This window comes from Medicago sativa, chromosome 3 (assembly GCF_051527215.1).
Source record: "Medicago sativa cultivar Bolivia chromosome 3, Bolivia_mono, whole genome shotgun sequence".
Classification (NCBI taxonomy): Eukaryota; Viridiplantae; Streptophyta; class Magnoliopsida; order Fabales; family Fabaceae; genus Medicago; species Medicago sativa.
In genome coordinates this window covers 86,700,234-86,722,556 of record NC_140751.1, presented here as the reverse complement: position 1 = coordinate 86,722,556, position 22,323 = coordinate 86,700,234, and the positions used below count along the sequence as shown (strand labels likewise).

At 33.0% G+C, this 22,323-nt stretch overlaps 2 long non-coding RNA genes and 1 other non-coding gene across 17 annotated transcripts; 2 read left to right on the top strand and 1 right to left on the bottom strand.

The window, feature by feature from the left end:
• Positions 1–413: 413 nt before the first annotated feature.
• LOC146941375 (uncharacterized) lies at positions 414–4,932 on the bottom strand. 13 transcript variants are annotated; one of them, XR_015032343.1, is made up of 9 exons: positions 4,689–4,932; positions 4,484–4,534; positions 4,115–4,163; positions 3,320–3,391; positions 3,009–3,047; positions 2,696–2,759; positions 1,456–1,945; positions 1,286–1,376; positions 414–719 (listed from the first exon to the last, which is right to left on the bottom strand). It is a non-coding gene; the product is annotated as an uncharacterized LOC146941375 (long non-coding RNA). The 13 variants fall into 13 exon arrangements; XR_015032342.1 differs by having other exon boundaries at positions 1,456–1,885; XR_015032337.1 differs by having other exon boundaries at positions 3,320–3,379.
• Positions 4,933–10,404: 5,472 nt separating this feature from the next.
• TRNAW-CCA (transfer RNA tryptophan (anticodon CCA)) lies at positions 10,405–10,476 on the top strand. The gene has a single exon. It is a non-coding gene; the product is annotated as a tRNA-Trp (tRNA).
• Positions 10,477–16,994: 6,518 nt separating this feature from the next.
• LOC146941373 (uncharacterized) lies at positions 16,995–22,070 on the top strand. 3 transcript variants are annotated; one of them, XR_015032350.1, is made up of 8 exons: positions 16,996–17,367; positions 17,443–17,768; positions 18,007–19,107; positions 19,244–19,401; positions 19,651–19,705; positions 19,806–19,950; positions 21,236–21,350; positions 21,655–22,070. It is a non-coding gene; the product is annotated as an uncharacterized LOC146941373 (long non-coding RNA). The 3 variants fall into 3 exon arrangements; XR_015032349.1 differs by having other exon boundaries at positions 16,995–17,367; positions 18,007–19,401; XR_015032351.1 differs by lacking the exons at positions 16,996–17,367; positions 17,443–17,768 and adding an exon at positions 17,793–17,931 and having other exon boundaries at positions 18,007–19,362.
• Positions 22,071–22,323: the final 253 nt, after the last annotated feature.

Sequence of the window (22,323 nt, the reverse complement as noted above, 5' to 3'; positions counted from 1 at the left end):
AGGATTTCCACCCGTGCAACGCACGGGGCAAAATAATATTTATTGTGGCGTTAACAAAATATTACTCTGAACGTATTACCAAATAAAAACATATAATGCACTTCTTAAATAAATAAGATGTTGTCATCATCAAAATAAATGTCATCATTTGACATAGTTCAATTTAATTTAAAGCAATTACATAACCTTGACCAATAATGATTAAATGACTACATAATTTAAAGTATTAAGAATATATAATACCTATATATCACATGTCTTTTGAGAATATGTTTAGGTTTTACTAAACAGAAACTTAAATCAAATATTCATAGCCTCCCGTGTTTTGGAATTTTTTTCCACTTTAAAAGGGAAATCTCATCCCAATCAATCAATTTAATTGATTGTTAAATATCTGATACATGACAATGGTGTAATCACAAAGTAGCCTTGTCTATTCTAAAGAAATTTCTAAAGAACATAGTATTAGGAAGTGTAAGAGGGTTTCATTTACATCACCATTATAGAGAGACATTACATATGTAAATCTAAATTAAGATAGCAGCAGGATAAATTGATTTTCAAAAAATAATGCACATTGAATTTGGTCCTTCGTAGATAAACTTTCATAGATAAACTCCCTCCATGCATGCACCTAACTCCACTTGTACGTTAACTAATCTACCAAGTATTCTTACCCAAGATTCAACATAGAGCCTTCCTAGTAGATCCTATTCCTACTAAACACTTCAAAGTTAAAATAGAGAGAAAGAAAGCGGTGCAATTTATAGCTAATCATCAAAGTTCAATTTATAGCCTTCTTTAAAAAAAAAAAAAAACAGACTTACTCCATAGTCAAACCCTTTGTAAAAAGCAAAAATCATGTCATCTTTCCAATGAAAAAAAAAATACCTTCCATAACATTAGTAAATAACATTTTCCGAGAAACAGGGGCAAGACTGCCCTTAAGGTTAACCTTATCATCATATGAACTACTATATAACCAGTTGATAAAGTTTACATTAATTAAGCAATGAAGTTAACACAATAAAAAATTACAAACCAGTGCAAGGTCTAGCAAATTTAAAAAGCAATTGTTTAGCATACTTAATTTCAGGAATCAAACTTGAAGTCTGAAGGTAAAGCAATGCAAAGCCTAAAATTCAAAACTTAATGTTGTTGCATATGGGAATCCCAATTTGGAATCACAACCAAATGAATATCAACCCAATTTTTAACACAATGAAACAATCATCAATAGAAGTAACCAAGCAAAGGCTAACAAACACTGTAAAAAAGCACAAACCTTCCTTCAAATTGTTCTACTTTAATTTCAAACAGGACAACAAAGCTACAATATTGAACAAAAAGTTTGATATTCCTAAAGTGCAAAGCTACTGCATGAAAATGAAAATAGAAAATCAGTCATTTATATCTGAAATTAAAAATGAACAGAAGCAGAGGAGTTTATGATACCTGGAATCCATAGGCGACTCAGAAGTAATGAGACCATTCCGGTATCCAAATCGGTTTTCTTTCTTCAGATCTTTGAGTGTGCGACCGAAGTATCCCTGGAAAGTGGTTGTTTATTGAGAAATTTTAAATGAAAATGAATTTTAGGTTAGGCCTGTTGAGAGAGATAAGAAGAAGGAAAGAATGATTGAGAGAATGTGTGGTTGTCGGAGAGAGGAGAGTGCAAGAGTCTTCTTTGGGAAGAAGATAGGATAGTTGCTGATTGAAGAGGAGAATGATTTTTGAGGGGAATTTGAAATTTGAAAGATAGTATGAAGGAGATTGGAATTTGGCTCTGCAAAGCAATGAAAGGTGCTGCATATTCTGAATTTCTGCAAAAGGGAGGAAGATATGTCTTTTTCACCTTGCCATTTTTCACCAGCCACAATTCATACTTCAAATAAACCATATAAGCATGAGCTCTAAAATTTGAAAAACTAAATATTTATGTAATCTGCAGTATACCAAACAACATGATTAAGGCCATTCAGAAATATAAACTTGAAGCAACAAAGGCTTTCAATAATTCTAAGGCTTTCAATAATCCAAACAGGGTTATAAACTGTATATCTAATATTATTTTAGATATAAGAAGTAACATCAATTTTGCAATCTATTAATGCAGAATTCAAACAATAAGATGACAGATATAAGAAACCTCAATTCACAAATCTATTAGTGGAGATATAAGAAAGAACAACAATGATACATGAGCATGGTACACTCACAGAAAAACTACAAAATAGGAATTCAATTGTGAACTTTTCTCAATATCTCCACAACCTATTAAGTGTATGTAACCTTTGTACTATCTTACTCTTTCAGATGCCTTAAGCAAAACAACAGACTTTAGTTCTCTTGTACTATATAATTAAATTTCATAGCTTTTCTATATCCCATGGTAATTGGAAAATGAGTTGTTTCAATAAATAAATAAAAAGATGCTTTTGAATTGAAAGTGGATTCAAAATGTTCATTGCAAGAAGTTCTTCCTTCATAGCAATCGTCATAAACTCTTACGGTAATACATATCTATTGTCATTCAATACTCGAAGTAGCAATTCACAATAAAGTTTGAATTCACTTTAAATTGTATAAAATCTAAATAGAGGACCAATGAATAATTTCATGTAAACATAATATAATGATTACAATTATTATAACAATAACGAAGAGCGACCCAAATTCATATATTAATATTAACCTGTTGCAAATTGTCATTGCTCCAAATCTTGAGATCTTCATAATTTGTCCACCTTTAACTACACCTAAAATAAAAAAGAAAATGGTTCTATATTAATATCAATCAAAATCAAATTGGCAGAGGAGATGATATATTGAGACTAACAACTTATATATTTGAAACTAAAATAGGTAGATTATAACCAAACAATATCGATACTCAGAGATGAATGATATGATAATTAAATAACAAATGAAAACAAATTTCATCAGAGAGATGGGTAATTTCGGATCTGATAAAAAAACAGGTTAAGATTTTGAAATTCAAATATTACCTTGCTTATTCTTCTTCCTTGATATCTTCTTGAAAGAACCTGTACACAAACAAATTAACTCAAAACATCATAAACTAAATGCGAAAAAGGAAGAAGAATAACTATGGATTGAAATTAACAACTTTATCGATTCAAATACCTTCAGTTATTCAAGACTGTGTTTTAAAAAATATCAATGGATTATATTGAACATTAATTCACCTAACTAAAGATCAGAACCTGATAGCAGTTGGTAAAGGTAAGTGCACATGAGTAGAGCTAGACCATAAAAATGGAAGCAAAAGGAAAAAACACAACACTGTAAAGCATACCTTGTTATTCTTTGCAAATAGTCGCTCCGACAATCAGTCAAGCAAATGAAATTCTCCACTCTGTTCAAGTATCTCATTCAATGAATGATAAAAACCAATAAAAAAAGCAAAATATAGGTTAATGTTCACCTATGAATATTTTGTTTCAGAAAGTCAAAACAATAAAAAATCAAAACCAAGAGGAAAAAAAGAGAGGAAAATTAGGATTGGAAAGCTATATGTTACTCAGCTCTGTCTAAAAGGTACCAATCAATGGTCTCATTCATCATAAAGGAATGGAAATGTGCAGATGCTATTAATATTGAGATTTCATAACTAATTGCTACTTCATATTCATCCTTACTCCCTAAAATGAAGCTAAAAGACTACTTGAAGTTTTCTTTCTAGTATTCAGTCTTTGATATAGAGAACAGGAAAGATATATAATTATAAGACTCACTATTAAATCAGTTTCGCAAAAACACTTTGATCTTATGGCTTATACCAACAAAAGAAACCTTTTAACCATTTCAAGAAATAGCATACCAAATTCTTTCTCCTCCTCAAAAGTAAAAACTAAAAGGAAAACAGAAGCAATCCTTTTTTATATAGTTCTAAATTAACAAAACACCCAGAATTGTTTGTTTAAATAATTCAAGACTTCAACAAAATCAAATAAAGACTTAAAAAGGATGTTGGCTTCTGACATACTCTTAAAAATTTCAACCTAATACAGATAATGAAACCTGGAACCTTACGAATAAAAAAACCAGTCATTCAAATATTCATAAGAGATATATCAGGACAGAGTGAAACCTGAAACTGTTGAGATGTGAGATTCTGAAATTGCATTCACATTTGTCTTCTGCAAAAATCAAAACACAAATTATTCTATATCAATACTAAAACTAACAATATCATTCATTTTCTTATTTAGACGTATTCTCAAACACTTTGAGTGCTCAATTTCACAACAAAAGAAAAATCAAATTCAGAACCATGTAAAAATAAAACAAATTCAATAAAATTAAATTTTTTGATTTCATTAAGCAAGCAATTGCAATCCATTATCAGTGCAATCCAGAATATGATATGACACTACTAATATAATTTCTACCAAAACAACAACCAACAAAACAATAGTAACATCTGGTTTTATTACTCCAAATAAATCATAAAAGTTACCTTAATAGCATGAAATCCTTATGCAGATTATTGTTGTCCTGAGAAATGGTTCTTAGAAAGGGGTTGATTCACAAAGCAAAAGAACCAAATGAAAAACATATTAGATATAGAAAGATTTAAACTCAATCAAACTTGAGAAAAACGAAATCACTCATTCAGTAAAACGAAATGAAATCATATAAGAGATGGAGAAGCAAGTTCATACCTTTGAATGTTTGCTTCTGATTCATGGTGCCTGGTGTTAGAGATGGGAGAAGGAACAGAGAAAGGGTTGAAGAAACTGAAAGGCGATGGAATTGGAGAGAGAAATCGCATATAGAAAATGAAAATGATTTTGGGGAGAATTTGAAATTTGAAATTTGAAGAAACTGAAAGGAAAGGAAGAAGGAAAAGGATCTGTCTTTGGAAAGCCATGAAACACGCTGAGTGCTTTCAAAAGTGGAGGAGTTGTCTTTTTCATCTTGCCCTTTTTATTTGCTTTTATTTAATGTTTCAGAAGTAGAAGTGGGTTAGAGTAATGGGCTGGGTATGTATTGGGCTTCATTTCAAATTGGCCATTTGTTTTTTTCTATATAATAGCACCGAAAATGACATTTCTTAGAGGGAAATTAACACATTCAAACATTTATACTCTAAATTGAATTTTGATGATTTTAAAATTGTTCCAAAGTTCCTACTTACTATAAATGATGTTAAAATGAACTTTATAAAATGTGATAAAGACTTGTAGATGGCTTAAGCATGTGACACATTGGATTGAGTATGTGCCACATTGGATTGGTGTAAAAAAACTTGCTATTTGTTGCTTCATGTTTGTATATTATTAAGATGCTCATGTATCGTTAAACACCTTATCTAATCTTAATTGAATCAACACACAATTGACTTGGGTTTTCCACAAGCGAAATTGATTCTTCCATCAAAAAATTTCATGTCAAACTTTATAGCATAACTTGACATTGCAATTGTAGAGCTATAACATGATAATGATCTATGTTATTGTAAATATGAGTCACCTCTCTTATAAATTCAATATTAAGCCCTTTAATAGTCGATCCGAAACTATCCCTCAAACTTGAACTTAACAGACTTCACTCTCTTGCTCTTAGTCTTCTTTTTTCCCATGGGGGGTCATTGAATTCAATGACACCTTAAGATAATTAAAGTTTGATGCTATGTAAAATGAGTAACAAGATACGAGTTTTGGATTTGTTAAGATATCATATCATATCAGATTTTTACATAGGAGTTAATCCATTGTGTGAATTATATTTGTTTTATGTGAAAATTAAAGTTTTCCCAATACATCTTCCATCAATTCAGCTTTCAATGATTCAGTTCACAAATATAAATAGGACCATTTCGGCCAACACAACACACTCACATTAAAATGATTTCCGCGATTTGAAAGGAAAAAAAAAGTAATTCAATAGCACACAAACAAGAAACAACCAACACATGCGAACCTAGTATTTTAAAGGTTTCCAGCTTTGGGACACAACTTTGAGTTGTGTTATTTGAACATCCATATATATGACAACTTTTGTGACAACCAAAAAATTTTACAAAGGAAATGAGATAGTGGCACAAAAACCAAATCAATAGAGAGAGAAAGTAAAAAGATAATACGAGTATGAGATAGAAAGTTGTCCCAAAAGTTGTAAAAAATAGTTGTTCAAATATCATTTCTCCACAACTTTAGCCCATTGAAAACAAATTAAAGGGTCCACTCAACGGAATACATAACAACAAGTGTAGGGTCACTAACAGTGTCACAAGTATGATTGCATACCTTAAGGGACAAGTTAAATAAATACATTATTACAATTGCAAGATTATATTTCACATTTGATTCGTTAGGACCTGAGATCTACGTCCTGCGAAGGTGCTGATGACTTTGAGTCGTCAAACTTTGATCAAAGATTTCTTCTTCCACGGGAGGAGGAAGTGTACTTGCAAACACTCTACGATCATAAAAATTTGTCATACATGCACGATGTTTAAGGAAAAAAAAATGTGTAAATCAACCTTGAGGGAGGTTGAAGGTGAAGGATCTCTGGTGATGGTAGTGGAGAACTGTGGAGGTCACCATCACTAGAGTAGACATACCTTCAGAAGTAAAAATTAGTCACTCAATTTGCAAGCGTCAATGAACTTTGCATTATGGTATTGGGTTCACTGTTTGAAAGGCAGGCATAGAACGTGCAATTAGAAAGTTGGCTTTTACGTCATACACCTTTGTACTGGAAATGTGCATCTCAACAACTAACAATGCCCGACTAAAAAAAATCATGGTACGTACAATTTTTATTAAAGTGAGTTGGTATTGTTATTGATTATTACTTAATTTATTTTCACCTTCATTTCTTCTTTTGTTTTCTCTTTAATGATTTAATCATACAAATGACTGAAAGTGGAATGCATAACTGATGTTTCCTACATAAAAAGTGAAGATTCCATCTAATTTTCCGAATAGCGTTTGTGTCAGTTCAAATTATACAAGTCTGTTTCCGTTTAGTCGTTGGTATTGAGTTGAAGCAACGTTGAAAGTAGCAAGGATTTCGTATCTAATTGGTCTGTTCTAAATAAAATACCTAGTCTTTACTAACACAAAATTGGTAAAGAAAATATTATTTAACTAGTAAGGGTATTTTAATAAACGATAAAAAAAGTTAATATAACAATTAAGTTATTGGATTTAATGTTTATACAATTAAGTTATTGGATTCGACATCGGTCTCAAATGACAATCAAAGTTGTTGAAGGGTGCGAGTAGGATGACAGTTCGATCTCCTATGTGGGATTGTGGTAATTACAAGTTGGATGCTTACGATTTTGATTGACATTGAAATAAAAATCCACCCAGTCCAAAAATTAGAATACATGTTTGATTCGATTTTGGATGACTCATTTTAAAAAATTGATCTTCTTTTTTTAATGATCGGAACCCGGATCATGCATATATTATGCATTGAGTTAAGTTCACGAGAACTTTAAAAAATTGATCTGATCCAATTCAGTGTAGTTTAGACTTTAGATTGAAACCGTTTTTGGTTTATCCAATTTATAATTGTAAAAAAGTGTATTCATACTAATATTATAAAGTTACGGTGAAGTGTCCTCGTAAGTTTAACTCAGTTGGTAAGGACAATGCATAATATATGCAAGGTCCGGGGTTCAATTATAATGACTTAGTTATATTGAACGCATGAAATAGTAAAAAATAGATAAAATTAACTCGGTTGAGAGAATTACTATACCTTGCTAATGAAATGTGGTACCAAACTCATCCTCTCGTTCTTGTTGGTGATATTTTGGGTGACATTGTGGTTGGTGACATTGATGATATTGGCCAACCACAATGTCACAAATGTCTTTCTTCTCTCTCTTTCACAAAGTTTTTTTTTTTTTTTGTTTTTTTGTACATTTGTGATATTGTGGTTGACCAATGCCACCAACCACAATGTCACCCAAGTGCTACTCCTCATTCTTCTACCAAGTAAGTAGGATCTACACAACCCTTCACTCCACCTCTAGCAATTGAGTTATTTAATAACCATAGTAGAAATGCGTGATTTGTTTGTGCATTGGGCATGTTGGAGTAATGAGGGGAGAAATAAGAGGATTCGAAAGGGGTTGTAGATGATTTGGCATGCTACCATTTGGGCTATTTGGAAAGCTAGGAACCACATTATTTTCTGAAATGAGGTGAAATATGTTGATGAATTATTACCGGAAATAAAGGTGATGTCGTGGCGGTGGAGTTTGAGTAGACTCTCTATGCAAACATGTTTATACTATGAGTGGGATTGGAACCCGCAAGTGTGTTTGATGCGGAAATAGGTATTTGGTTGGCTAGGGGTTATTTGTGCAAAGTATGGCGAGGCTGTTGCGGAGTGCTTTTTCTGTTACTGCTGTGCGTTTTTATGGGTGTGGGGTGCTGTTATCAACTGGAGGTCTGCTGTTTGGTGTGGTTTAAAGCATGCTGTATTGCTGTAGGCGTCTGTTCTGTTTTAGGCCCAGGCAGGTTGTTTTTGGGCAGCAGCTGGGTTTTGCTGTTCTACCCCTTGGTGCTGTTCCCATTTCTGTTACTAGCGCCCCCCTTTTGTTCTGTTTGTGCTGGCTGTGATGCAGGAGTATGCGTGGTTAGGCTACTGTTCAGGGTTTTTTTCCGTCGGATTTTCTTGTATATCGCCTCGTGTGTACCCCAGCATCATATTTTTAGCTTTGATTAGGCCTCTTTTAGCGCTTTTGTGGCTTTTTAGTGGGGTGTGTGGGGAGGTTTTGTTGGTGGCCTCAGGTGTTCCGCATATATACGGCACCTATTGTATGCTATCTTTATCGCTTTTGTGCTTCTTGCACTCATTCGTTGTGAATAATATTTGCTGATTCAAAAAAAAATGCGTGAATAAATTAGAAGTCTAATTTAGATTGACTTATTCAAACTTATATGTATTTACATAAGAACTTATTAGCGTATTTAGAAGAGATCATCAAAACAACTGCTTGTATAAAAAATTGTTCAATTTTGCCTACAAATTCTAACTCAACTAACAATACATATACTGTTGTGTGAATTTTAGGCGGTTCTTACCACTTCAGCTATAGACAAACAATAATGTTTGGTTTTATTTTATTCTTTGTTATACGGGATCTTATACATTTTTTTTTTTTTACAAAAAGAAATTTAGGAGAATTCATAATACAAGTTAGAATTTCATCACAATTTTGGAGGATAGAAATAAATGTAGTTACCCCAACAAGAGTGGGAGCGTTCGTGAAAAGAAAAGCTTACAGGAATGTAGCTTCTTATAAGATTTTAGAGTATAATAAAATACAATACCAGAAGATAGCTTCAGCCTTCAGGTGGGAGAGAGGGTGTTCAAGCAATTGGGGGTGCGGAGAGCCTCACTCATTATTGTTCTATTGAGCTTGCCATTTTGAATATCAAATTGGGCCTCCACTGTTGTATAATGAACTGAGCCTTCACAAAGGTTGGAAGTAGAAAATTGCTGTATACACTTCAACTAAGGCTGAAACACATCAAAAAAAGACGTAAATACCCATCGACAATTAACTACCGCCGGTAAAAATCTATCGGCAGTTAACTTCCGATGAGGTTATATTTTTAAATTACTTGCATTTATTTCCTAACATTGAGTGAAGTGTGAACAACTTATTCTTGGAAGTGAGCAGTACTCTACTGAATGATAGGGGGGACTTCTATTTTCATCTAGCATGTAATAGATAAGGTTTCTTATAATTAATTTATTTAGCATGCTGAATAAGATCTTTTTTGTAAAGATATAACCTGATCCACGATATATAAAAAGAGATATAACCTGTAATGGTGAGGGTAAAAATTAACTTGGGTTCTTCGTTTTGAACTAAAGCCACAAAATTATTGTATTGAGATTTGACCCAATACTGGATCCAACATATGTTTTATTTAAGCAAAATAAAAAATATTGATTAATGATTGTTCGAGCTATGGATTTAGTTGGGTACTTGTAAATGATTTTTTAATTGAAATTAACCAGTTAAGTTAATCCGCATGATCAGAAAAAGAGTTTGTCTGACCCAAAGAATGTGTGAAAACACATAAGAAAGTAAGTATATATATGTCACGTAGTATGCATATAGCTAAAATGATTTCTTACTAATTGCAGGATCATTGGCAAATTAATTATCATCATATGTTTGTCTGGCTTCTTCCTTCTCTCTCTCTCTTTTTTTTTTTTTTTTTTTTTTGACTTATTGATAAAATTTCCTTGTAGTTGTTAGTTGATCTACTTATTTGGATAAATGATAACACAAATGTGATGTACATATATTTACAGAAATCAGTCCAATTACGATAGCTCAATGAATGATAGAATTCTATGTTATATATATCAACATAGCCGAACTAATATCACCTGGGATCTGTGGCGCAATGGTAGCGCGTCTGACTCCAGATCAGAAGGTTGCGTGTTCGATTCACGTCAGGTTCATATTTTTTTATCTATTTTATTCTTTGGATTTTGCCATATTACTGTGTGCATCTTTTGTCTGGCAAAGTACAACAAAATGCCAACCCATCATCTATATATAAATATTTTCCATTAACATAACGTTTGACTGGATTCCCTGACCCTATATTTATTAAAAAAATTATTTTCTTTCCCTCGTTTTGGCTTCTTGTAATTTTCTTCTACAAATTGTTAGTAATAAAAAAACAAAAATCTTAATATTGACAACAAAGTATTGTGGGACACCGTATAATGATAATAATATTATGCCTTTTACTTTCCATCACATTCACAGTTGTATTTGGTGTATTTTAAATTTTCACACTACACACTACTAGGAAAAACAAAATTAGGGAGAGGAAAATAGGGAGAGGAAAAAATTAAATTTAGTGATAGAATTAGAGAGGGATTTCATGTTTTTCCCTCACTAAATTTCCCTCACTAATTTTTGTTTTTTTAGAAGTGACATGTATAATATTGTGATTTTTAAATAACGATGCCCCATTAAAATATATATCCCATCAATGTGGCAAAGCTAAGTTATAAATGCTTGCCAATTATATATGATTTTATATATGTGTTTGAATAAATGATGGGAGGGAAGGATTGTGAGAAAACTAAAAGTGAAAAAGGTGATGCTGCTTGAAATATATAGGCGAGTGGGGTTTATTGGTGGGCAACCATATATTGGAATCAACTCTATGCATATATAGGAATGCAATTAACTGTCATGGGTAGACCCACAAGGTATTATCCCTACACTTTTTATTGACATGCCCGCTTGTTTGGTGGAAACTAAACCGTCTATACTACCCTAAACAGAGGACCTTCCATTTCTCACACGAAAATTGATGTTGACACATATACAAAGGCTGAGACACACATGTAAAAGACGAAAATACCCCTTCGGTAGTTAACTGCCGAGGAACTAAACCGGCTGCAGTTAACTACCGAGGAAAACCTCGGTAGTTAACTACCGAGAAAACCAGTTTCACAGCTTCTTTTGGGTTTGTGAACGAAATGGTTTATAAAACATATTATAGAGAAGGTTTGTTAGCCTCGGTTGTTTTCTACAATCGTTGTTGTTGTTATCAGAATAAGTGCTACACTTTACATTTTTTATAATATTGGTGTCTCTCCAAATTGAATCTTTCACCCTTGTTGTTGTTGTGTACGTTCATAGCTTCTTCTTTTGGACAAAGCTCAAAAGATAGGTCAAAACAAGGTGCAATCACAAGTTTATTCACTAATTTCTGCTTCTTCTCCTTTGTTGCGCCCATTCCAAGACCAAGACATAGATCTGTATTGCATTCTTCATCACTTTTCATGGCTGCAATAGTTGGTTGAGAAAAGAGAAAGAAAAGTAGAAAAGAAGGGTGTTGGAAAATGATAGTATGATCTAGTCAAATAAATATTATTGGGATCTTCTTGTGGGTTAACTGGCTGAAACCACATCTCAAAAAAAAAAAAAAAACTGGCTGAAACCACGAGCTTGTGGGTTTGTGAACGAAATGGTTTTCAGGATGGTGAAACTGAATTTCGGCAGTTAACTGCCGAGGTTTTCCTCGGTAGTTAACTACCGAGGTTTTCCTCGGTAGTTAACTGCAGCCGGTTTAGTTCCTCGGCAGTTAACTACCGAGGGGTATTTTCGTCTTTTACATGTGTGTCTCAGCCTTTGTATATGTGTCAACAACAATTTTCTTCTCACACTCACATTTCACCCCACATTTATCTGTCCAAAGTCGTGGTACTTTTGGAATGACACTATTGTGAAAACCAATAGCATTATATATCTTTTTTTTTGTTTTGGATAAGCATTACATATGTTTCAATATAACCTCTCCATGAAAGGAAAAATATCTCACTAGTATTATGAAATTTAGAAAGGGTTGTTTCCCTACATGAATTTCATACTTGTATGTGCTAAATTTCTGCCAAAAATATTTTTAGGTCAATTCTTCTCAAATTTGGAGGTCTCTAAAGTGTTTAAGAACCCTAATTCCTGCATATACTAATTTTTAGGGGCCCAAATTTGAGGTATAACTTGGATAACCAATTGAAACTCTCAAGAAATTGCTTCTAGCAAAATACCTTGTTTTCAAACATTGTGAGATCAATAAATCGTCATTATGCATAATACACAAACCTTATGCAGACAACAATGTAAGGTTAAAATGATGGAATGTTCTGAACCTTATTCCATGAAACCTCCTAATAATGCATTAGCGAAAATTTTCTCCGTGCGAACTTATACCATGAAATTAAAAGATTCATTAAAAACTAAAACTTATATTATATGAGGATTATTTTAGGATTAATACCAACAATCAATTGGTAAGGGACTTGAACCCCTTTATAAAGTAGTCAAGAGTTCAATTCACGTCTCTTGTGCCCCCCCCCCCCCCCCCCCCCCCCCCCCACTCCAAAAGGAAAAAGAGTTAAGTCTGCTTTTATTTAAATTAGAACCACTAAACATAAATATATTTTTTCTTATATTCAAGGTTGTGATTAGAAAAAATATAAATAAATCTACTAATCATTAAAAAAAATTGAAATTGTTTATCAATAATTAATGTATTCCAAATTACCATCAGTAAAATATATATGATACTCCCTCTAATCTCATAAATAAAGTAAAGATTCTTTTATCGGATTCATATGGGCAAGAATTCGAGAATATAATCAAAGGACGGCAGACGAGGGATTTACACAAGTCTTAACCAAGAAACAGAAGCAAACGGTGAAAAAACAGATCTTGGGGAAAGTCGCATTATAAAACCCGTGCAAGGGGTGCTCCTCCTCCATCTGCCCAATGAATTTATTATATTGGAATGTGAGAGGTATTGGCAATTCGGATACAAGAATTGCGTTAAAAACTATTGTTATCACATAAGCCGTTGTTAGTTTTTATTGGTTTTCCTAATTACAGATTCCCTTAGTCTGTTTTTGGTTGCTCTCGCATTTTTCTGTTTGTTTTTTTCTTTGAGGGTCTTGGCCTAGTCCCCCTCTTCTTGTATATATTTTTCCCTTTTTCTAATAAAATTTTAGAGTTTGGCGGCATAGGACGGGGGTTTCCCGGGATGACAACCTAGTTGAGATGTCTGTGTTTCCTCTTGATGTCTGTCCTTATTCCCTGCTTAGAAAAAAAATTATTGAATAAATTTGATGTAAAAAAATATTTGTTCATATATGAGATTGGAGGGAGTAATAACTTAGACGTCAGACTCTTTTTTTTAACTAAAAAACTATATTCGTTGATTCAAATTGGTAAATAAATACATTTCGTGAGAACAATTCAAATATCAAAGTCTATAAAATTGAAAATGATGAACTTGTGAACAAACTCACAAGTGTATAGCAAAAAACAAAAAAATGTCTGCGAATGTGTTTATAATACCCATGTTTTCGGATTTGTAATGTTAAAGATGTCAAAGTCATTACTTGAATTTGTAATAAACACCATACGAATAAAATCTGTCAACTTGAAACCGACCCAACACCTCAAGAAGACGGAAAATCCAACGCCACCACCAATACCAATACGACGAACAAAACAACATTGTCACAATTAGATGGAGAAACTACATAAAAACACAAGAAAAACTAAATATCCTTGACAACCGCTTATTAATATATAAGTAAAAGTAAAAAAGGATTTAGAATCACGATATCAACCGCTTGTTAACATATTTTTTTCAAGTGGTTAGTGGCTAAAAATTCTCCTTTTAAGAAGAATAAGTGGGTGTCCAAAGTTCGAACCCCGATCTCTATATATCATGCAATACTCATACCAATTGAGTTAAACTCAAGACAACTTTGTAATAATTTTAATCCTTAATTTTTGGGATAGATATTTGGACAACATGTAAGTTGTCCGATAACGTGTATACTATACCATCCAACATCCATGCACTATTTTATTTTTTTAATAATTTATTTCTTCACCTTGGTGCATAAGGCTAAAAACTTGTAAAGAGACATCCGGTGTACATACTTACAACTCTTTTTAGTTGTTCATATACCACAATCTTTTTAGTTGTTCATATACCATGATCCTTAATTTTTAGATCTAACCACTAAGTCAACCCTATACTTTAAAATAAACACTCTAAGTTGTTCACTTCAAACAACAACACCAAAAAAAATTAGAGACCTAATTTGCATCAAATAATGACCAAATAATTCGTTTGCCTAACAATAACCTTCAAATTTTATGCCTAAATATTAACTAATGAGAGTAGATTTTCTCTGTTTCTTTAAAAAAAATAGAGATCTCCATTCAAAGAGGAGTGTTTCAAAAACTTTATTTCCTTAAATTATTTGACCATTTTTAAAAATTGTTTAAAGGTAACATTTGTATCCATTTCTTTTTCAATAGAAATGAACATCAACTTATCATTATTTATGTAGTTGTGCAACTCTTTATGAACCAAAATATAGCTAGTTGAGCAACACGAGTAAATAGGCAACAATATGGTTAACAGATTGCTGGTAGAACCGACTGTTGCCCATTTTGCTATCATGGGATGGGAAGTCAAATGTATAAGGTTGAGAAAGAAACAGTATCTTTGTATTGTGCTGTGTGTGTGAGCCACACGCCGTCCACATGTCACGGCCATGGGTTGAGTATGGAAGGCATCATTTTTTTTTTTTTTTCCATCTTGAAAACGAATGACCCTTAATTTATAAGCCGTGAAAACGATAATTCGCAAATCATGCATGGAATTGGAATGTTTGTTTACCAACTTTCTCATTTTTGTTTTTATACGGAAAGTCGATTTAGGAGACACTTTCCACATCCCTAAAATTATCTTGGATTGTACGTAATTATAAAATATATGAATTTTGAAATACACTTCTAATGATTTCTAAGAAAAAAAATACTACAAAATACATTAGTTGCTCTTTTTATAGAGTGACTACAAAACCGACTTAAGGGTAAGGCCACCGAAACCTTTACTTTAGATCCACCAACAACAATTATTTTTCATTAGATTTTATAAGCAAAAGACATCATGCTATAACGAGAAAAGTCTCATATTTCAACATTACTTTAAACTCGACTTACTATTAATAATCATTAAACTGGCACTAGTTGAGTGAATGGTACTTCCATGCGTATCTAAGACCTATCTTTTACGGCTAAACTAAACTCATGAAGATAAATATACATTGGTCGGAAGCGCATGCATTTTAAAATATACATATAGTTGTTTAGAAATGTATACATCAGAAAAGTTGCTCCTAACTACCGGCCAGGAGCGACGAGAAGTGTTAATTAACAAAATGAAACTACCGGCCATTGGCTCATAAGAAAAGTAAACATTGTTTCTAGAAAGATACAAGAAAGTAAAAGACAAACTATAATAGAAAGAAAGTTAAATTGATCATGAAGTCTTATAAAAAAAATACAGGGTTGAATGCAATTTTAATCCCCTATTTCGGCTGAATTTAGATTTGACCTTTCCTTTTATAAAACTCGGAATTTTACCCACTATTTTATATTTTTTAGAATTTTGCCCCTTTCCATCGCATTTGAGTTCATTTTTGCTGATGTGGCAGTGCTGATGTGAAATATATTATATTATTTTTTGGTTTCGCTCATTTTCTGCATATTAAAATAATATAATATTTATCTTATAATGCCTTAACTTAATTTAATTTCTGTTAACGATTTAATTATTTATCTTATTTTCAAGTCATTTTAATTTTCATGTCATTTTAACTTTTTTCTTTTAAATAAAACTCCGGAAAAGCATTAATTAATTTTCGAAGTTGATTAGTCGATCACACTAAAACGCTTTTCATAACCAATTTCTCAAACTACTAAATATATGCGACTCAAGTCTCTAAATATAAACATCTTTTAACCAATTCGCCCCAACTAAAAAAATTAGGTATTACACGAAATCTATTCTATATATAAAAGTTGTCCCAAGCCAATTTTGAAGCCCTAATTTTTCCTAAACCCTAATGATTAAAATTCCTGTTTTAACCCTAACCTAAATCTTAATTACGAAACCTAATTTAAACCTAAACCTAACAATTTTTCCTCTCTTTCTCTCGCGTTTCTTCTTCTTCCTCTTATCATCGTCACCACTGCCATCCCTCTCCCCCCATTCCTTATGCAATCACGTATTACCGCACGGTCAGTTCTCTCCCTCTCTCCTTCTCTCTGCGACACTGCTGCTGTGACCATGGCCTTTTCGATTTCTTTTTCTTTCTGCTTCAATCATTTAAGCGAGTTACTCGCTTGCACGCATCAATTTGTTGAACGCACAAATTGATGGATCCAAGACGGCGACCGAAGGGTGATTGTTTACGTTATGAATTTGTTCTGTTGAAGTTCGATTTGATTCTGATGATTTTTGTTTTATGATTTTTAGGTCTGAATTCAGAGAGAGGTTTACGATAGAGAATCCAAGCAACAGATCCGTTGTTGTGGTGAGTTTTGTGAAGCGATATAGTTTTATCTATTCTATATATAAAAGTTGTCCCAAGCCAATTTTGAAGCCCTAATTTTTCCTAAACCCTAATGATTAAAATTCCTGTTTTAACCCTAACCTAAATCTTAATTACGAAACCTAATTTAAACCTAAACCTAACAATTTTTCCTCTCTTTCTCTCGCGTTTCTTCTTCTTCCTCTTATCATCGTCACCACTGCCATCCCTCTCCCCCCATTCCTTATGCAATCACGTATTACCGCACGGTCAGTTCTCTCCCTCTCTCCTTCTCTCTGCGACACTGCTGCTGTGACCATGGCCTTTTCGATTTCTTTTTCTTTCTGCTTCAATCATTTAAGCGAGTTACTCGCTTGCACGCATCAATTTGTTGAACGCACAAATTGATGGATCCAAGACGGCGACCGAAGGGTGATTGTTTACGTTATGAATTTGTTCTGTTGAAGTTCGATTTGATTCTGATGATTTTTGTTTTATGATTTTTAGGTCTGAATTCAGAGAGAGGTTTACGATAGAGAATCCAAGCAACAGATCCGTTGTTGTGGTGAGTTTTGTGAAGCGATATAGTTTTATCTATTCTATATATAAAAGTTGTCCCAAGCCAATTTTGAAGCCCTAATTTTTCCTAAACCCTAATGACTAAAATTCCTGTTTTAACCCTAACCTAAATCTTAATTACGAAACCTAATTTAAACCTAAACCTAACAATTTTTCCTCTCTTTCTCTCACGCGTTTCTTCTTCTTCCTCTTAACATCGTCACCACCGCCAACCCTCTCCCCCCATTCCTTATGCAATCACGTATTACCGCACGGTCAGTTCTCTCCATCTCTCCTTCTCTCTGCGACACTGCTGCTGTGACCATGGCCTTTTCGATTTCTTTTTCTTTCTGCTTCAATCATTTAAGCGAGTTACTCGCTTGCACGCATCACTTTGTTGAACGCACAAATTGATGGATCCAAGACGGCGACCGAAGGGTGATTGTTTACGTTATGAATTTGTTCTGTTGATGTTCGATTTGATTCTGATGATTTTTGTTTTGTGATTTTTAGGTCTGAATTCAGAGAGAGGTTTACGATAGAGAATCCAAGCAACAGATCCGTTGTTGTGGTGAGTTTTGTGAAGCGATATAGTTTTACCGTGAATTTGAATTAGGTTGGGAAAGCTGATGGAAAGAAATGGAATGGATATAAAGGTTGAATTAGGTTAGGATGTTGTGATAATTTCACCTCTGTTCCACTGAAGAAAGTTAATATAAATCTTAATCCGTGTTTTGATTTTAAATCATTTTTGTGATTTATGTGTATTTTAAGATCCGGGTCATTTTGAAGATGTGATGCAACATGTATTTGTTTATGGTATATTAAGAGGATGTAGTTGGTTCTGGAATACAAAAAGGAGGTAACAAAATCCTAAATTTTGTTGCACTTTTTCCATTCAAATTTGTATGTCTATTGTTTTGATTTAATTGTTGTGTCGTTCATGTTGTCTATTCATTCCATTGTTCAAAGAACTAGCTACAATCATAAGCAAAAAAGGTACGAAAATTGTATTTTTTGGTTGTTTCATTGGTATCACTTCAATATCTTTTTATAAATATTATTTCATCTCACCAACTTCGCAATTTGATAGAAGTGATTTAACGTGGTTTCAATTTTACTATTTCCTTCTCACACAATTTATGCTAGCATATTTTTTTTCTTCTGTTTCTTTAGGAGCTGTAACTTCTTGACTAGGTTTGAGTTCATATGTTGAAGATGATGATGGAGAGTGAGGCTTTGATGAGAAGGTGATGCTTTTACAGGTTTCTTTCCCCTTCAGGTTTTTCACTTATAGTTCTTTCCTTTTTGTGTCCTGCTTTTTGAAACATTGTATTTGCATCAGGCTTGCCTTGATTTAAAGCTATATATGTTTTGTTGTTCTCCACTTCTTTGTGTGTGTCGCTGATATTTGTTGTAGTATCTTGCTTGACAATATGTAATTACCTCTTAATTATTTAACATATGATTTTGGTTTTTGAAAGGAACATATGAATCTGCTATTATTTTTCATTCTGTGTTGCTAATCATTTGGTAAGAACATATGAAGTGTGTTACATATTTTTGCAAGTGGGCATACTTATGAAATCACATTGTAGCTTACTTTATATCAAGGTACTTTGCTATGTTCTTCTCTATTGACTTCAACCAAGGCACGAGTATTTTCTCATTTCTCTATAGTTTCTTTTTTTTTTTTTTAGGAATCATTTCTATAAAGGTGTTTGCTCATTATCTGTATCATTTTATGAAGGCAGAGTGACGTATGAGAACGATCAGAATCTTAAGGCGACTAAGCTTGGTTTGTGGCTTCTAGGGACAAAGGAAAATGAGGAAGAAACAACATTATCCATTAGAGTCTGCTCTACATGTGTAATGTCTTCCTTTTTCATATTATTTCAAGTTGCAAAGGTAGTTTTCTTTGACTGCTATAAGGAGCTTATTTCATAAGGTTATACTTAGATGTGTATATTTTTTATCCAAGCTTATTTTGGGTTTCTGTGGTGACTTTATCAAAATCACGGTGCGCCACCGTGATTTAGAAAAAAATTATAAGGTGCAGCTTTTACAATAACCATTATTCTATCCTTTGTGTGCATTTAAAAAATTAACTAATGATTTGCCTAAAGTTTCTAATTTGTTTTACTGGTCTGATTACAGTCCCTCTCTCTGATAATTTTCTACAACTATCGAAGATTTGGTTGAATCAGCTGAGGTTAATTATTTTGTTCATGATTTTCGCAAGATTACTCTTCATTCTACTGTTTTATGCCAAAATTAATTTATTTTGTGTGTGTAACAATGTTGCTTCATAGATGCTTCAGTTCAGTGTTGGCAAGAACCTGTGAGTTTAAGACTGGTATAGGATGGTCTATCAGGCATACAGTAAATGTGCATCGAGAGTTATTACTATTATTATGAAGATTTTATGTGAAAAATGACAAGGTCTGCAATTCTGAGGCAAGTTAAATAATCTCTAATTTTAACTTAAAAGTGTATTGTCGATAAGTTTATACTTTTTTTTTTCTACAATCAATGATTTAGGATACTACTGAAGGATGTTTTCTTTTTAAGCTTGAATCTCATGGATTTGATATTCGCTCTAGAGTAAACCATGTGAATCTGTGGATGCCTATTTTATCTTTCGATGAACAGCAGCGACATCCAATTTGAGTTTTCTATATCAACTCATATTTTGTATGTTTAAAAAAGATAGATATTCACCCAAATAAATAATGAAAATCCATTTCATCTTAATTTTATATATGATAGTAATTGCTATCATGATTCTCAATCTTTTTGTATGATGGACAACCAATTAAGTTAACAATCCTTAATCAACACATGGTTGACATTTACTTGCCGTGCATCGAAAAAAATTATGGTAAGCTAGAAGTTTGATCATGTCAATGTGTATGGTTGTTGAATATATGGTATGGTAGACTATTATCTATTTTTACCCTCAGTTGCAGGGGTAATAGTTGCTGAATAAATTATGGTTGTTGAACTTTGGTCTGTTAGTAAAATGAGTATGTGGTAAAATAGATATCAATGAATGTGGTCAGAGATTACGCGCTTTCTGAATGGCAGTTTATCAGAGTTTAAAAAATATACATGAAAAGGACATTGAAAAAAGTTTAGTTTCATTAGTTTATACCAGATGTTATGAACAAAAACTCTTCAAAACAAATTCATGGAAACCCTTCAATCACATTAAGTCCTTATCTGTTGTATCATTAAATTTAATGATTGGATGAGTGAGGGTCATTCATGTTCTGATGTGAATGATGCAGAAAGGATACATGAGGATGCGCAAATCATGTATATTGTAGGTGCCATAGTGTCATGGTTAAACCAGATGTCCATAAAAATGGCTGATATACCTGAGCCTTTTTTTTTTGTCACATTTTTTTTGGAAATTAGGTTAAGGTTTTACCATCTACAAGCAAGCTCTTATATAGCAAGGTTATCAATCTGAGTGTGTTTATAAGGATGCCTGTCAATTAAATCCATTCATTATGATTTCAATTGGATGTGAGCTATAGGCTATCAGAAGGATATTTGCACAATTTGTTAAAATGACACAATGGACTTGCTTGCACGTTTTACCACATATTATGTAATTAGTGCACTCTATTCTATGTTGTCATAGTTTTTTATTTATTTAAGCAATCACGATTTCTCTTGCACAGGTTTATGTTATCAATGAGATAAGTACTCATCATTTCTCTAAATACATGTGAAGGTGTTGGCATGGTTTGATTTCCCTTGAAGGGCGGCTGCATTCCCCCATACATAAGCCACTACCATTTTGGATAATCATGATTATCACTTCCTGTGATTGTTTTGTAAAACTTCAGGTAAAGTTCCTAAATCTTTAGTCTTAAAACTTTTATGTCAACTATAGTGTTTTTATATAAAATTCATCATATATTGATTTCAACCTCTGAAGTATCATGAACTCGATTCGAGATGTGACTATTTTTAGTAGTGAAATTGAGTAGTTGTGATGTGATGAAGTGTAGTATTGATCAAGTGATGTTGATGGAGTTTTGTGCAGAAATGAAGAAATTAATAGGGAATACTTCTATGATATGGCTGAGTTCAAGCAAAGGGGTCGACTTCATCTGAAATTATTGTTATTTTTATGAAATTGCATTGCAGGTTTGTGAAGATGAACCTTTATCAATTATATTAAAGGTGCAAGCACAAATGAAGATAGTTTTTTTGGTACCTGTGTTGAAGCTAGGCTCCCATAAAGGATAAGTATACAAGATTCTCAAAGTGGGTTGGAAAAGCGGGCAAATGTTTAAGTCTTCCATGTAATTAGTGTACATAATGAAATTTTCTGTTATGTTGCTTTGATAGTGGATTGTACTAAAAATGAGGGGTGAACATCATGATGTGCTCTTACTTATTGCATGTAGGTGGGCAGTGGCTCTGTTGCTGTCATGACAGTGCAGCACCTGTTTCACCTGTTTTTTTTCTGGTTCGGCACCTGTTTCTGCTGCTGTTTTTTGACTGATCTCTCCGCTTCAGGTGCTTGGGGGGTTCCGGTTTTTAGTGTTGCGATTTCCGCAGGTTGTGGCATAGTTATGGGTCTGAATTCCGGTGGTTATTATTGGATTTCAGTGTCATATCTTACGCTATTTCGCTTCGTTTCGTTAGTGGGGCTGTTATGAATTTGTGTGGGATTATAGTTTTGGTTGTTTGGGTGGATGTTACACATATATGCGGCCTCTTTGTTTTTATTTTCCACCGTCTCTTAGCGTCTTGCGAGTGTTTTGGTTATCCATAATATTTTGCTGATTCAAAAAAAACTTATTGCCACTT